We start from the raw sequence: 15216 nt of genomic DNA, 5'->3' as shown, positions 1-15216 counted from the left end.
GATTAAGAAAAATCTTGATGTGGGGAACATCATTATTACTTAATTTTATTACTGCATATCTATGACTTTGTGACTTTAAAAGTTAGGGAGTTAATGAGTAGCTGACAGAGAGAAAGTTCCTAAGTAATTTGCAAAGTTAAGGTGGAAATAAAAATAATAATAAAAAAACTTTTTCAGTGAAGCAAATTAAGAACAGTATCAAGAGGAAGCAACAGTGAAAATTGATTACAAACAGAAAGTAAAATGTAAAAATAAAGTGAATATCACAATGAAAGTAAAGGAATACTTTAATAAAAAAAACAAGCAGCTTCAGAATACTTACAAATTTTACCTCTATGCTGTTTAAAATAAATTCAACTAAAGTAAAATAGTAGAGTGGAAACTAATGGGACATACAAAAATATTTTAGCAAAAGTGAAAGTTGCTCAGTCGTATCCAACTCTTTGAGACCCCTTGGAATTCTCCAGGCCAGAATACCGGAGTGGGTAGCCTTTCCCTTCTCCAGGGCATTTTTCCCAACCCAGGGATTGAACCGAGGTCTCCTGCATTGCAGGTGGATTCTTTACCAGCTGAGCCACCAGGGAAGCCCAAGAATATGAGAGTGGGTAGTCTTTCCCTTCTCCAGCGGATCTTCCCAACCCAGGAATCCAACCGGGGTCTCCTGCATTGTTGGTGGATTCTGATTTTAGCAAAACAGAAAACCAAAGAAAAGTAAAGGCAGCTATATTAACATCTGCTCAGTCACTCAGTCGTGTCCAACTCGTTTGCGACCTCATTGTTTGTAGCCCACCAGCCTCCTCTGTCCATGGAATTTTCTAGGCAAGAGTACTAGAGTGGTTTGCCATTTCCGAATCCAGTAATAATATATACCAGATTTTAAAAATCTGAGGGATGATTTAGGAGAGTGATAAGAAACATAATCTATAAGGAAGAGATAATAAATGTTTGTCTCCAAATAACATAGTAGTAAAACATAGAAGGTAAAACAAGAACTAGAAATGCAAAGTGACCTTATAAAATCCAAAATCATAGCAGAGACTGTAGCACACCTTTTTCAGAAAAATAAGTGAACAGTAAGTAAGAGTATGAATGTCTCAAATAATGCCGTCACAAACCTGATCCAGACATAGGCCTTAGATAATTGTGTGCCCTACTCTTCACTACATTCCCCAGACAACTGTGGAAATAAATCATTTATCTGACTACAAAGAAAACCTTAAGACATTCCAAAGAATTTTTTATTGCCCCAATTTTTTGACTATAAAGCAGTTTATTAGAAATTATTCATAAACAAGTAGCGATATAATTATTTGTACATTCATGACCAAACTTTAAATTGGTCAAGCTGGGAAGAGTGCTACCAAGCATGTGGAAAAAATGAATGCAAATTCCCTCTAGAGAAATAAGCTGTTAATTAAAGCCTTGTGCAATCTGCACACATAGGGTCTCACCACAGATGAGCTCACAACAAAAATTCTCAAACATGCGGGAAGAGGTTCTGATTCTCGCAACGCTCACTCTGTTATTTTGGATCGACTCTCCCACTGAGGACTCCAGGCCCATACTGTTGGAGACACATCAGCCTTGGCCCATTACTTGGTTCTGATCTTTTCAAGTGCCTTGAGACACTTGTGGGTTGAAATATTGAGGGCGTATTGCAGATACTTAAACTATCCATCAGAGAATATAAATAACAAGGGCTAGAAATATGAGACAAAAAATTAAAAGGAAAAAAAAGAGAGAAATATTCCATCCAAAAAGCAGAAGCTAATCAGGCCATATGCCAAAGGCATACCCTTTTCAGAGAATGTTGTTTTTCAGTCACCCAGTCGTATCTGATTCTCTGTCCCCATGGACTGCAGAACGCCAGGCCTCCCTGTCCCTCACCGTCTCCCGAAGTTTGCCCAAGTTCATGTCCATTGCATCGGTGATGCCTTCCAGCCATCTCATTCTCTGTTGCCCTCTTCTCCTTCTGCCCTCAATCTTCTCCAGCATCAGGGAATTTTCCAATGAGTTGGCTGTTCGCATTAGGTGACCAAAATACTGGAGCTTCAGCATCAGTCCTTCCAACGAGTATGCAGGGTTGATTTCCCTTATGATTAGTTTTATCTCCTTGCTGTCCAGGGGACTTTCAGGAGTCTTCTCCAGTACCATAGTTTGAAGACAGAAATTCTTTGGCATTCTGCCTTCTTTACAGTCCAGCTCTCACAACTGTATGTGACCACTGGGAAGACCACGACCTTGACTGTATGGACCTTTGTCAACAGAGTAATGTCTCTGCTTTTCAATACACTGCTAGGGTTTCATACCTTTCCTGCCAAGAAGCAACCATCTTCTGATTTCATGGCTTATTTTAGAGAATATTTTATGTCATACCTGGAGATCATTGGAGTTGCTGTTCTAATCTGTTGTGAGAGAACAAGGGTCCTTCCTACTTTCTGATCAATTTGACAGTGTGACTTGATGGAACCAAACCCTGGCTTTAGATTTTTTTTTTCCCCTTGATTCAGCCTGATGGGGGCTCCAGTCTTGCTGCATGCTGTGTATTTATTCTCTGTCTTTCAGGTGTCTGCCGTGACAAGAAATCAGAGATGCAGTGGGCTGCCCCTTCTAGGAGATGTTACTCATATAATTTTTGGTGGATCAACCTTGACTTTGCAGATATTAGGTTGGCCAAAAAGTTGGTTGGGATTTTTCCTAAGATATAATGGAAAAACCAGAAAAAACTTTTTGGCCAAGTCAATATTTCCAGGCATTTGAGGACATCTGAGCTAAGTGATATGCAAAGACTCACTTATCTCAGTAGTGCTTATCAGGCTAGAGTCATATCTATAGAATGCTAATTGACCAAGTTTTTAAAGATTCTAGGCTTTTCTGGTAGCTCAGATGGTAAGGAATCTGCCAGCAATGCAGGAGACCTGGGTTGGATCTCTGGGCTGTGAAGATCCCCTGGAGGAGGAAATGGCAACCTACTCTAGTATTCTTGCCTAGAGAATTCCATGGATAGAGGAGCCTGGTGAGCTGCAATCCACGGGTCAGAAAGAGTTGGACACGACTGAGCAACTAATACAATAGAGGCACAGAGCTTACCTAAAAGGGTCCTGGATTCAGCTGATTGGTCATCATTATTAGCTCGTATTTCCAGGTGTCATATTTTTTTTCTTTTTTGGCTGCACTGCGTGGAATGTGGCATCTTAGTGCCCTGACTAGAGATTGAACCTGGGACCCCCACAGCAGAAGTGTGGAGTCTTAACTGCTGGACTGCCAGGGAAGTCTCCCCAGGTGTCAGTTATTAAAATTATATTCTGCTTAGTGTATGTGTTACTGAAACTCTCCAGACCTACCTTTACACTGAAAATAGATTCTTAATAGCAGGGGCAGGGTTTTCACCATAACTGGGTTGGTCTCAGTCCAATGATCACAGAGAAAATACATACATTACATGATGAATATGACAGTAACAAAAGTCATCATACTCATGTTAGGGACTGAATGCCTCCACTCCCAAATTCATATGTTGATGTCTTACCTCCCAGTGTGCTGCTGTGTGGAGATGGGGCTGTAGGAAGGCAACTGGAGTTAGTTTAGGTCATGCGGGTGGCCCCTCATGATGAATTAGTAACCTCAGAATAGTACATGACCTGAGGGAAGGCCATGTGAGGACATAGCAAGGAGGCAGGGATCTGTAACCTAAGGAGAGAGCTCTCACCAGGAACTGAATCAATTGGCACCTTGATCTCAGACTTCCCGGCCTCCAAAACTGTGAGAAAATAAATTTCCGTTGTTTATACCACCTAGTCAGTGGTATTTTTTATGGTGGCCTGAGATGACTAAGGGGCTTCCCCGTTGGCTCAGCAGTAAAAAAACAAAAAACAAAAAAACAAAATCCTGGAATACAGGAGATGCAGGAGATCAGGTTCGATCTCTGGGTTAGGAAGATCTCCTGGAGGAGTAAATGGAAACCCACCCCAGTATTCTTGCCTGGGAAATCCCATGGACAGAGGAGCTTGGTGGGCTGCAGTTCATGGGGTTGCAAAAGAGTCAGACCCAATGAAGTGACTGAGCACACACCCGTGAGATGACCAAGACAATCCCTGATGTAGTGACGGCAATAAGGGGCAAATGCCCGGTGTATGTTGGGCTTATCATGTTGTTGTTCAGTAGCCCAGTTGTGTCTGACTCTTTGTGACCCCGTGGACTCAGCACGCCAGGCCTCCCTGTCCCTCACCATCTCCTGAAGTTTGCCCAAGTTCATGTCCATTGTATCGGTGATGCCATACAACCATCTCATGCTCTGATTGCCTCTCCTCCTTCTGCCCTCAATCTTTCCCAGCATCAGGGACTTTTCCAATAACCTTCAAAATATCCTCCTGAGTATGGAAACTCAAGATTAGAACAGTAAACACTGGTCCATAGAGGTGAAGTGATTTGCCCAGAGTTAACAGGAAAAAGCAACTTTAAATGCCTTTATTTACAGTACATTTCTTACAGTGTACCTTACTTGACTTATGAATAAAGAATATATATGTATATATTTTAACTTAAAAGCATCTATTAAAATATCTCAACGACTAGACAGAATGTTCAATAGTGGTTCAAACAGAAAACAGAGGTTAAATACTTTGCCCCCTTTTCCCACTGAACCCAGAACCAGGGGGCTGCCAGAGTCCAAATCGGATTACTAATGATCAGATTGAAAGAGTCAAGATTGGCCCCCTAGAAGCATTATAAGATAGGTCTTAATTTGGGTATACTTTCAGTTTTAAGGAGAATTGGGATTGCTTAATTAATCAGATTGCATTTAATTAATCAGATTATAATTAATTAATTAGATTACAGTTTGCAAAAAGCTTTCCATGCACTGTCACATTTAATCTGTACAACAGTTGATGTGATAATAATAATCTCCATGTTACAGAAGAGAAAAATTGAGGCTCCAAGAAATTAAGTGATTCTCTCAAGCTCACTTAGCTGGTCTGTGACAGAATCCAAACGTTGATCCAAAGACTTTGATGGGAAAATGCAAGCTCATTATACAGAGTTTAGGCACACCAGGAGGAAGAAATGGGCTCCCTCATAGGTACCATTGTTTGCCATGGTTGATCTCATTATTTCCTGACTCTGAGAGGGCAGCTTATGGTAACTGAAAACCAAGATTCTCTGATTCATAAACATCACGTTGATATAGTCACCAAGTACTTAATAAACCTGGAAGGGGATGAGGACAGAAGCAAGAGGGCAATCAGCTACATGCATAACACACAGCAGAGGACAGCTTAGAATGGGATCACTAAGTGCAGGACATACAGAGTATAAAAATCAGATAGAGGAACCAGTTATCTCCTCAGTCAACTGAATATGCTTGACTTCTGGGGAACTGGGGCTGGTAAAGAATGCAATGCAGGAGACCCCGGTTTGATTCTTGAGTCAGGAGGATCCCGTGAAGGGATAGGTTACCCACTCCAGTATTCTTGTGCTTCCCTGGTGGCTCAGATGGTAAAGAATCTGCTTGCAATGTGGGTTTGCTCCCTGGATTGGGAAGATCCCCTGGAAAAGGGCATGGCAACCTACTCCAGTATTCTTGCCTGGAGAATCCCCATGGACAGAGGAGCCTGGTGGGCTACAGTCCATGGGGTAGCAAAGAGTTGGACACAACTGAGCGACTAAAAACAGCACAGAGTAAAACAAGTGGAGTAAGAAACTCAAATAGATTAGTCCAAGCTGCAACAGAAAAGTGAGATGGACTTAATGTGAAATATAAGATGAAGCTCAATTAGCTGAAAGGAACCAAGATTTCAGGTGAATGGTGTGTACTAAAAAAAAGAAAGAAAGTTGAAGCTTTAATTGAAGCCATGGTTGTTACTTAAAATACCATGAAACCATTTGGAGTGAATCAAACATGAATTGATTTCATCTGCAAATGCGTGGCACCCAAAAGAGAAAGCCGGACCACAAGTAAACTCCGTGCATCCAAACAACGAGGATTTGATTTAGGGAGAAACCCACGGAACCTAAATGAAAGTTGCAGAAACTCAAAGAGGCATGGATTTATGAAATAAGTCATGCATGGAAGTAGAATAAAGAGATGATACTGAAATGCCAAAAGACCCAGTGATGATAGAGTTAAGTGATATATGGAGGGGGCAGAAAGACTTGTTTTCATACTTTTCTGATGTGGCTGATAAAATGTTTTAAAAGAGAAAAGAAAAACAAAAATTCAAAACAGTTTCTGAGCAAGAGATGTTAGGACGTTTTGAATAAGAAACACTGCCCGGAGTTGTCAAAGAATGAAGGAAAAAATATTTGATACTACATGACTGAGTACCAAAGTCCGTGATGCCAGGAAAGATTGAGGGCAGATGGAGAAGAGGGCGTCAGAGCATGAGATGGCTGGATGGCATCACTGATGCAATGGACAGGAACTTGGGCAAACTTCAGGAGATGGTGAGGGACAGGGAGGCCTGCTGTGCTGCAGTCTATGGGGTCACAAAGAGTTGGACACGACTGGGCGACTGAACAATAGCAACTACATGCCAAGGATGTGAAGCTTTCAAGGTGACCTTTCCCTGTAAGAGAAATGTGTGTTAACTGCTCAGTCATGTCCGACTCTTTGCAATCCCACGGACTGTAGCCTGCCAGTCTCCTCTGTCTGTGGAATTTCCAGCCAAGAATACTGGAGTGGGTTGCCATTTCCTCCTCCAGGGGATCTTCCCAACCCAGGGATCAAACCTGGGTGTCCTGCACTGCAGGTAGACGCTTTACCATCTGAGCCACCAGGGAAGCCCCTGCAAGAGAAAGGGAAGCACACAAAGTCAAGACACAAATCACTGCCTAAGCTGGGCCTATTTTGGCTGGTATTAGCATAACTACAATAGCATTCTTTCAGTTAATATTTATGTGGTGTATCTTTTCCCATCTGCTTGTGTTCAGTCTTAATGATTTAAGTATTTCAGTGCACCTCGGTAAAAAAGCATACAATGACATGCTATAAACCCAACTGCATCTTTTTTGCTTCATAACTAAATCATTAGATCTGTTTACATTTGTTATAACTGCAAGGTTTATAAATTAGACTTCTTTTTTCCAGTTGTGTGTGTTTGTGTGTGTGCTTGTCCCTGTTCTATTTCATTGCTTTCTTTCCTCAGCTTCTTATAGATTTAAAAAAAAAAGTTTTCTCATTCCTTTTCCTCTTCTATTTTAGAAGTTACTCAGTGGTCCCCAACATTTTTGGCACCAGGGACCAGGTTTGTGGAAGACATTTTCTCCATGCACCAGGGTTGCAGGGGTGGAGGGGATGATGGTTTTGTAAGGATTCAAGTACATACCAGGGCTTCCCTGGTGGCTCAGACAGTTAAGAATCTGACTGCAATGCAGGAAACCCTGGTTCAATCCCTGGGTTGGGAAGATCCCCTGGAGAAGGAAATGGCAACCCACTCCAGTATTCTTGCCTGGAGAATCCCATGGACAGACGAGGCTGACAGGCTACAGTCCATGGGGTCACAAAGATTTGGATACAACTGAAGCAGCTTAGCACCCACATCCTGCTTTATACTGATCTTTCTGAATCTCTAGTTGAATGTTCTCAAACTTCTCAACTATTCTCTATGCACATGTTGTTTCTGTATCTGACTCTTCCCATCTGGCACTCACATCAGACCTGAGATAGTTTCTCCCAACCTACCATCCATGATTCTTAAAAACCCTTTCCTATTTCCCATCTCTTCATCTCTCTATGCCTCATTCCGTATAGTTTATTCAGCTCTATTTTCTAATTCGGTATTCCCTCTTTGGCCAGATTTTCCCTTCTGTCTCTGCGATGAAGGTAGTTCTTCGAGAAAAGAACTGTATTTGGTTCTGCCAGGCAACAGGTACAACTGCCATTCTGGGATCACTTTTAACTACATTTTTGACATACTTTTCGGACAGCACAGGTTGTGTAAATTGGGGTTGCAAACCACGCGAAGACTGGCATGTGGCTTTCCCCTTCTACTCAGTGACGAAGTTCCAGACGGTGTTTGTTCTGACTTCCCCCCAGGGAGAGGTGCGGAGGTCAAGTTTGCTTCTAGGGTATGCTTTTAGAGGATAGCCTTTGGGGTTCAGGGGGTTTTTTGGGGGGTTCCATTAAGTCACACTTAGAGGGGTCCCTGTCCTTGCCTCCTCTTTTCCAAACCCTGCAAGACTTCAAACACCAAGGCTCAAGTCCATGGTAAATATGTTCAGTGTAAAAGCTGTCTCTGTTTTGCTGCCTGTCTGTACTTAGTTTTTAACCTGAGAATTCGTGACATTTTGCTAACTTGCGAACATAGTTGAGATAACTTTTGTTTGTTTCTTTATTTTCATTTTATCCATTATTTTTAGTTGTTTTAAGTGGAAACTAGTCAAACCAGATGTCTGATCCATCTTGGTTAATGCCTACCTATACAACATTTAGAGGAATTTTTTGAACCTAATGCTTCATAAAAATACCAAGATACCTTTTTTGAGAATGGTTGCAATGGGAATTCCTTTATATTTAACTAGGCATACATATACACAAGTGTTGCTCGGTCATGACCAACTTTTTGTGACCACATGGACTGTAGCCGAGCAGGCTCCTCTGTCCATGGAATGCTTCAGGCCAGAATACTGAAGCAGGTAGCTTTTTCCTTTGCCAGGGGATCTTCCCAACCCAGGGATTGAACCCTGATCTTCTGTGTTACAGGCAGATTCTTTACTATCTGAGCCACCAGGGAAGCTCATATACACAAATACACACACATACATATGATATATCCATTGGGCTTCCCTTGTGGCTCAGCTGGTAAAGAATCTGCCTGCAATGCTGGAGACCCGGGTTCAATCGCTGGGTTGGGAAGATCCCCTGGAGAAGGGAATGGCTACTCACTCCAGTATTCTGGCTTGGAGAACTCCATGGACGTATAGTCCATGGGGTGGCAAAGAGTTGGACATGACTGAGCGACTTTCACTTTGTATATGTAAACATGTATAGCTTTGAGTGTTATATACAGTTGGATTTTCATATAAATGTTCAGTCCTTAACTTAAGAACTGAAGAGGGATCTTTAACCAGAGTGTTTTGGGAAAGATCTTCATGCTAGGGTAGCCTGGGACTCTTCTCCTGCCTTGTTCAAGTTCCACCAAGTCTCTTCCACATTTCCCACAATTTCTTATTTCATGAGCTTCTGCACTAAGATGAGACTTTCACAACAATGATACTATAGAGCCTTCATGGTGTCTTTACTTCCCTCCTATACGCTCCACAAAATGATGGTGCTTCCTTTTTACATATTAATTAAGGGTATAATTTTTCACTCTTCCCTTTATCCTGCAAGTTTTCTTTTTTTCCTTTATATTTTGGAGACTTGGGGGCAAGTGTCTTTTTAAGGTGACCGTGAAATCCTATGCCATGCTCTCTGCTAGTTGCACTGTCTTGGGATCACATCCTACATTGAGTTAAATTTCTTTTGGTTAAAAGAGCTACTTCTTGCTTAGAGGCTGACTCACATCATCTGTAGAGCTCACACCGACCTGTGTGACTTTGTTAAAGTTGAGAAGAACTGTCTTCCCCCACAGAGGTTACCTGGCACAAGCTGGTTCTGCAGAGGTGTTTTTATGGAAGATTTTCACATCATTGGAGTCATCATTCCGAAGTTCCTCCATGTAGGCATTATGAGTTTATTTTCCCATAGAAGAAATCCACTGGGATTGTGCTCCTAGCAAGAAATTATTCAGTAAGTCCTTTAATATTAGTAGATTAGAGATATAAAGGGCTTGGACTTTCTTGGTGGTCCAGTGGTTGAGAATCCACTTGTGAATGCAGGGGACAGAGGTTCGATCTTTGGTCTGGGAAGATTCCATATATCACAGGGCCACTAAGCCCGTGGGCCATGGGCTTACGTGCTGCAGTTACTGAAGCCCGTGCTCTAGAGCCTTTGATCCACAACTACCGAGGCTGCGTGCTGCAAATACTGACGCCCCTGTGCCTGGAGCCTATGCTCCGCAACAAGAGAAGACACTGCAACGAGCAGCTGCGCGCCGCAACACAGTAGCCCCACTCGCTGCAACTAGAGAAAGCCCGTGTGCAGCAACAAAGACCCAGCACAGTCAAAAATAAATAAACGCATGAACGAATAAAATTTTTTATAAAAGCAACATAAGGGACAAATGTAAAGAGAAAAAAAATCATGCACGTGCACTTCTATTCACACCTTTCATGTGGTTTGGTTTTTTAGAGTTGTTAACTGCTAGGCTTGTTTTCTCTAAAGGGAGCTGACACAGAGCAGAATAGACTTGTTTACAATAGGCGATCCACAGGTCCACTGCACATTCCTCTCTGGGTTAATAGTGTTCTTAGAAAGTAGAAGAACCACATCTGTTGTCTTATTCAAAGTCTCAACCTCAAAAGCTAAACTGATCAGAACTTGACCCACATGCAGGAGAATTTATAATTTTAATATCCCCGTTAATAAGTGTTTGCTTTGAGTTGGTCTTTGGCTTGACAGGAGCATTTTTTACCTAAGTGCCAGGTGAATTAAGGTGGTGTGATAGTAAGTTTCCAGTCAATGACACTTTTCAAAATGGCATTTTAATAAGGCTGGGTATCATTTCTTGTTTACAACAATAATGACTGAAATGAGAATATAGGTACTTGAGAATTACAGTCACCACCTAAGGATTTCTAAATATGGCTGATCATTTAACATCCGAATCCATGGACAGACTTGAAAGCCTGCTAAGTGGGTTGCCTGAGGTGGTGAGCTGAGTCAGAAACAAAGTATAGGGTCTTATTACCTGATTCACTGTCTCGTTTGTTTAATAACCTCCTCCATTTAATATAAATACTTTGTCTCTTAGAAAGATGGCACTGTCGGAGTAGGAGAAATAAACCAGTATCTTCTGGACCCCTTCAAGGCAGAAGAGAGGAAACTGGTTTTGATTCCATCATACAATAGTTGAAGTTCTTTCTACCTGAAGATGTCAGCAACCTCACATAGCAACAATCTAACATCTAAAAACCCTCTGTGTGCAATGCATTATGCTACACAATTCATTTATCCAACAAATATTTACATAATTTACTTTATTTAAGCCAGGAACTAGAGATACAATGAACGAGGTAGATCAAATTCTTTACTCATGGAGCTTGTGTACGAGCCCGAGCCCGGTAACAAAAAGGAACAAATGGTGACTAAAAAAGGGATAAGAGCTATCCAGCAGGCGAGTGTGAGGCATTACAAAGTATCTGGGAAGGCTTTCTGGAGGAAGGAGCCTTTAGGCTGAGACCTAAAGGATGGGAAAGAGATATCCAGATAAAGTGGGGGTGGGGATGGAGGGTGACCGTTTTAGAAATGAAACTATCAGATCAAAGGCAGAGAGATAGTATATGATAGGTTTGCTGAATGACCAAATGAATGAAGGAATATTCAATGATCAGACATTTTTGAATGGGGATACTCTGATGTTTCAGACACTCTGATATTTCTTTGGCATAGAGTCTGAAGTGTTTCTGTGGATGGTGATTGGATATTCCTGTCTGATACAGGTTAGACAGGAAATGGAGTCTGAAGGCAGTTCTTAGGCAGGCAGACAAGGCTTTGTGACCTCACCACCTTGGGTCTGTAATTTAAGGAGTTCGGATACATCAAGGACCCCCCTCTGAATAGTAGGTTAAGCTAACCTCTGTCAAGTGGGCCTAAGGGTGACCCTGATCTTACAAAGAACGCTAAACGGTGAGCTCCATACTTACATGGAAGTTACTCACCAGGATGTGCTGAGTATTTCTCTTCCTTCTCCCCCGGCCTAGAGCCAAGCTGGTTTTACTGTTGCAGGAGGCTTTCAGTCATGATGGGAGCATGAGGCTTTGGTGTCGATTAACCGGAGACAGTAAAGGGGGAACTGTACTCCTGTGAGGTAGGACCTGTTGTGGAGGTAAAGGAGAACCTCCAGGAGGACAGTCTTTAGGAGACACAGGGGAAGGCTGCACATTCAGTTTTCTCTCCCCGTTTGGAAATTTTATCACCAGCGTCAAAACTGAAAAATTAGAATTTTGTTTTATGAAGGGTATCGACACCCTGACTGGTGAGACTTTGAGAGAATGCTTTCCACAGACAAGTGAGACTGACACTCCCAAGCTGTGCTATGAAAGCGGGAGGTGAGAAGCCAACGTGCTTGTGTGCTCAGTCGCTCGGTCGTGTCCGACTCTTTGTGACCCTCATGGAAGATAGCCCACCAGGCTTCTCTGTCCGTGGAGTTCTCCAGGCAAGAATACAATGGGGAAAGAGTACTTGAAATCCAGGCAGGGACTTCCCTGCGGCGCAGTGGATAAGAATCTGCCTGCCAATGCAAGGGGACACCATTTTGTCTGGGACGATTCCACATGCTATGGAACAACTAAGCTCGTGTGTTACAAGCTCTAAGCCCAGGCACTAGAGCCTGCCTGCCACAGCTACTGAGCCCGTGTGCCCTGGGGCCTGTGCTCCAACGCCGCGAGAAGCCCATCCATGCACCACCACTAAAGGCAACCACAATGAGAGAAAGTCCGCGCAGCAAGGAAGACCCACTGTGGCCAAAAATAAATAAATAAAATTGTTTTTAAAAATCCTGGCAATTTGATTGTCAATATTGTACAAAAATCTTGCAATAAGGAAGGGGAAAAAACAAATCCTCTTACAGCCCAAAGAGGATTCACTTCTGGTAAAGATGTTCTACAGAGAAAAACAAAAAGTAGATTATCCTTGTCAGCCTGATTATTAAAAGAAACGCATAAGTCATTAAAAATGGTCACTAGATTCTTAACTGATCAGTCAGCTGACGCATGGGCAATGAGTCCCCCCAGCAAGTCTTAATTTCATTAAAGCTAATCAGAAAATGGCTTAAACATTTGATCAGTAAAATCCTAATTTCTTTTCCAAAAGGAGGCTATAAATTGCATCGTGCAGACCAAGTTCAGGGTAATTTTTTTTTTTTTTCTATCATAACTTTATAGAGTTGCTGTGAAGACTAAACAAGATATTACCGGGGCAAGGTCTTAGTCCAGTGCTTGGTCCATAGGAAGAGTCTTATTAATGTTCATTGTTCTGTTGTTACTGCTTTTAGGAGGACCAAGGCTTCCCTGGTGACTCAGACGGTAAAGCGTCTGCCTACAATGCGGGAGACCCAGGTTCGATCCCTGGGTCGGGAAGATCCCCTGGAGAAGGAAATGGCAACCCACTCCAGGACTCTTGCCTGGGAAATCCCATGGACTGAGGAGCCTGGTGGGCTGCCGTCCATGGGGTCGCAAAGATTCTGACACGACTGAGCGACTTCACTTCACTTCACTTCTCTCTACTTCATACCTCCGCCGGCTTTGAATAGGCTTTGATCGGTCTCACTAGGAGCCTCGATGAAGTCAGATGTTGATTCACCTGATTATATGTTGGTAGATCCTGGAAGACGCACTACAGACAAGGTCCTTTGTTAAGCAGAGTCTCCTTAACACAGTTACTGACATTCAGGGATATTTAAAGGTAAATCTAAATCTCACTTTGAAGGGATGGGGAATTTAATGGAATCATGGAATAGGAATTTGATGGTTGAAGACTGGTAGGTAGAAACTGGAAGAGGCGGTGTTGGAAGAAACAAGAGAGGCAAGGAGATGGCAGGAAGCTCAGATCAAAAGATTTATGTGAGAAACATCCTTTTTTGGGATATAGCTACTTAATTCATAGTAAAATGATGTCCAATATTGCAGTTATTTAAAAAAAATTTTAAGTTGATATATTGTACTTTCATTTTTATTCAAAGAAAATTCAAGAAATTTTCTTTTTTTTTTGGCACGTGGGATTTCAGCTCCCCAACCAGGGATCAAACCCATGCGCCCTTCAGTGGGGAGTTCAAAGTCTCAACCACTGGACCACCAGGGAAGTCTTCAATATTGCATTTAAAATCTTTGCCAGTCCTATGTAACAATCCTTTTCTGTTACTAAAAGACTTAACTTAAAATCTCTCTCATTTATTCATGGTGATCATTCCCCAAGGCTGTGAAGTGTAGACTCCTGAGTTACTTAACTTGTCTGTGTTTAGCCCTGGAGCGATCACCCTGTGGTATGACAAACACTTTCTACTAGAAGCACTAAGGAACAGGCTTGAAGACACGTCTCCATTTGGGACTGGGTGCTCTGGGCTTCTGGGACATATGACCTTTGGTGATTGTCTTGAATGAACCACAGTTTTCTGAGATCCAGTATGGGAGAATTATGTTTGTTTTTCAATAAAAGGATTCTTTTTAAAATAAAATCAAGGAATGAAGCATTGATCAAATAATATTGCGAATGCCCATAATCCTTCCATCATCCTCAATTTCATTTCCTAGTGGAAACTGATGGGTATCCTTTCAAATATTTTCTGTGCCTCTATAAGCATATTTCTATTACACATGCTGCTGCTGCTGCTGCTAAATCGCTTCAGTCGTGTCCGACTCTGTGCGACCCCATAAACGGCAGCCCACCAGACTCCTCCGTCCATAGGATTTTCCAGGCAAGAGTACTGGAGTGGGTTGCCATTGCTTTCTCCGTCTATTACACATAGCTGACGTATACTTTCTTATTGTTGTTTAGTTGCTAAGTCGTGTCTGACTATTTGTGACCCCATGGACCATAGCCCGCCAGGCTCCCCAGTCCATGGGATTTCCCAGGCAAGAAAACTAGAGTGGATTGCCATTTCCTTCTCCAGGGGATCTTCCCGAGCCAGGGATCGAACCCATGTCTCCTACATTGGCAGGCAGAGTCTTTACTGCTAGCCACCAGGGAATGCCATACTTTTATATACAAATGACATTACTTGCGAACTCTTTCACGATGGCTTTTTTTTTTTTTTTTTGCTTTATCTCATCGACACAAATGCTGCCTGTTATCGGTGTGCAGTCTTGAAATTGATTTTCCTTCATCTTAGTAGTCAACACTGGTCCACGCTGGTCAACAGGCATTTTGGGGCTTGTTTTCTTGATTGAATCTAAGAGTGAAAACCAAACTAACATTGGGAGACGACCAAACTGAACACAATGGAAATAAAAGCGTGAACTGTGTGTGTTCAGGTCTCAGGAGTAGGCAAGGCTGGGGTGGGCCAGGGCTTGAAGGATGAGTTAGCATTCCTTAAAGAGCAAAGAACTGGGAGAGAAAGGAATCGGCGGGAGCGAAGGCTTGGAAGAGCATGGATATGGCTCAGAATTTGGAAGTGAAAA

This window comes from Bubalus kerabau, chromosome 12 (genome assembly GCF_029407905.1).
Source record: "Bubalus kerabau isolate K-KA32 ecotype Philippines breed swamp buffalo chromosome 12, PCC_UOA_SB_1v2, whole genome shotgun sequence".
NCBI lineage: Eukaryota > Metazoa > Chordata > Mammalia > Artiodactyla > Bovidae > Bubalus > Bubalus kerabau.
This window is presented reverse-complemented; position numbering follows the sequence as displayed.